We start from the raw sequence: 2,942 nt of genomic DNA, 5'->3' as shown, positions 1-2,942 counted from the left end.
TATTCACTAACAATAATGGTAATCAATTCTCATGGAAACTTCATGGCTCTAATTTGTATCAATGTGAATTAATTTTTTTTTCTTTTTTTCTTCCTTATACACATCAATGAATCTGATGCAAGTGTAATTTCAATTAAAGGCATAAATATAATATATGACCATAATTTTAGACTCACTTAGATGCAGATTATACATTAAATGGCCTTCAATTAAAAAAAATGGAATTATTCACAAATTTGCATGTCATCCTTATTCAGGAGCCATGCTGCTAATCTTCTCTGAATTGTTCCAATTTTAGTATATGTGGGGCCAAAGCAAACACAAGATATTATTATTCTATATGATTCATATTCACACACTTGTTTTGAATGGAATTTTTCTTTGTATCTCTTGCCGTTGGATTTTTTAAAAATTTAATTTAATTTTTAAATTAATTTTATAATTATACCATTTTTTACAACATTACCCCTTGTACTCCCTTCTGTTCCGAATTTTCCGCTACTTCCCTCCACACCTTCCCCTAGATGGCAGGAATTCCCATACATATTAAATATGTTATAGTATATCCTAGGTACAATATATAAAAACAGAACCAAATTTTGTTGTTGTTGTTGTTGTTGTTGTTGTTGTTGTTGCAAAGGAAGAATTGGATTCAGAAGGTAAAAATAACCTGGGGAGGAAAACAAAAAAATGCTAAAAGTTTACACTCATTTCCTCGTCTTCCTTCTCTGGGTGTAGCTGATTCTGTCCAACATTAATCAATTGGAATTGGATTAGCTCTTCTCTATGTTGAAGATAGCCACTTCCATCAGAATACATCTTCATACAGTATTGTTGTTGAAGTGTATAATGATCTCCTAGTTCTGCTCATTTCACTCAGCATCAGTTCATGTAAGTCTCTCCAAGCCTCTCTGTATTCATCCTGCTGATCATTTCTTACAGAATAATAATATTCCATAACATTCATATACCATAATTTATATCATCACTCTCCAATTGATGGGCATCCATTCATTTTCCAGTTTCTAGCCACTGCAAAAAGGGCTGCCACAAACATTTTGGCACATACAGGTCCCTTTCCCTTCTTTAGTATTTCCTAGGGATATAAGCCCAGTAGTAGTATGGCTGGGTCATTTTGCATTTGCACATTTTAATAACTTTTTGGGCATAATTCCAGATTGCTCTCCAGAATGGTTGGATTCTTTCACAACTCCACCAACAATGCATCAGTGTCCCAGTTTTCCCACAGCCCCTCCAACATTCATCGTTATTTGTTCCTGTCATTTTAGCCAATCTGACAGGTGTGTAATGATATCTCAGAATTGTCTTAATTTGCATTTCTCTGATCAATAGTGATTTGGAACACTCTTTCATATGAGTGAAATAGTTTCAATTTCATCATCTGAAAATTGTCTGTTCATATCCTTTGACCATTTATCAATTGGAGAATGGCTTGATTTCTTATAAATTAGAGACAATTCTCTGTATATTTTGGAGATGAGGCCTTTATCAGAACCTTTAACTGTAAAAATGTTTTCCCAATTTGTTACTTCCCTTCTGATCTTAGTTACATTATTTTTGTTTGTACAAAACCTTTTTAATTTGATGTTCAAAATTTTCTATTTTGTGATCAATAATGATCTCTAATTCTCCTTTGGTCACAAATTCCTTGTTCCTCCACAAGTCTGAGAAGTAAACTATCCTATATTACTCTAATTTATTTATGATCTCATTCTTTATGCCTAAATCATGGATCCATTTTGATCTTATCTTAGTATGTGGTGTTAAGTGTGGGTCCATGCCTAGTTTCTGCCATACTAATTTCTGTTTTCCCAGGAGTTTTTGTCAGATAATGAATTCTTATTCCCAAAATTTGAATCTTTGGGTTTGTCAAACACTAGATTGCTATTTTTATTCACTATCTTGTCCTGTGAACCTACCCTATTCCACTGATCAACTAGTCTATTTCTTAGCCAATACCAAATGGTTTTTGGTGACTGCTGCTTTATAATATAGTTCTAGATCAGGTACAGCCTAGGCCACCTTCATTTGATTTTTTTTTTTCATTAATTCCCTTGAAATTCTCAACCTTTTGTTCTTTTATATGAATTTTGTTGTTATTTTTTTCAGGTCATTAAAATAGTTTCTTGGGAATCTGATTGGTATAGCACTAAATAAATAGATTAGTTTAGGGAGTATCGTCATCTTGATTATATTCAGTCAGCCTATCCAAGAGCACTTGATATTTTTCCAATTTGAAATCTGGCTTTATTTTTGTGGCAAGTGTTTTGTAATTTTGTTCATATAATTCCTGACTCTCCTTTGGTAGATATATTCCCAAATATTTGATACTATCGACTGTTATTTTGAATGGAATTTCTCTTTGTATCTCTTGCTGTTGGATTGTGTTAGTAATATATAAAAATGCTGATGATTTATGCGGGTTTATTTTGTATCCTGCAACTTTGCTAAAGTTTTGAATTATTTCTAATAGCTTTTTAGCAGAGTCTTTGGGGTTCTCTAAGTATACCATCTTATCATCTGCAAAGAGTGATAGTTTGATTTCCTCTAATTTCTTGAATCTCTTTCTCGGCTCTTATTGCCAAAGCTAGCATTTCTAGTACAATATTGAATAGTAATGGTGATAGTGGGCAACCTTGTTTCACTCCTGATCTGACTGGGAAAGATTCCAGTTTATTGCCATTACATATGATGTTTACTGATGGTTTTAAATATATGCTCCTTTTTATTTTAAGGAATAGTCCACTTATCCCTATACTCTCAAGTGTTTTTAGTAGGAATGGATGTTGGATTTTATCAAATGCTTTTTTCTGCATCTATTGAGATGATCATATGGTTTGTGTTAATTTGATTATTAATATGGTCAATTATACTAATAGTTTTCATGAGATTAAACCAGCTCTGCATTCCTGGTATAAATC

General features: G+C 32.6%; 1 non-coding gene across 1 annotated transcript; it reads right to left on the bottom strand.

The window, feature by feature from the left end:
* Positions 1-212: 212 nt before the first annotated feature.
* LOC141552441 (U6 spliceosomal RNA) lies at positions 213-320 on the bottom strand. Its single transcript, XR_012485221.1, has one exon. It is a non-coding gene; the product is annotated as a U6 spliceosomal RNA (small nuclear RNA).
* Positions 321-2,942: the final 2,622 nt, after the last annotated feature.

This window comes from Sminthopsis crassicaudata, chromosome 1 (genome assembly GCF_048593235.1).
Source record: "Sminthopsis crassicaudata isolate SCR6 chromosome 1, ASM4859323v1, whole genome shotgun sequence".
Taxonomy (NCBI): domain Eukaryota; kingdom Metazoa; phylum Chordata; class Mammalia; order Dasyuromorphia; family Dasyuridae; genus Sminthopsis; species Sminthopsis crassicaudata.
This window is presented reverse-complemented; position numbering and strand designations above follow the sequence as displayed.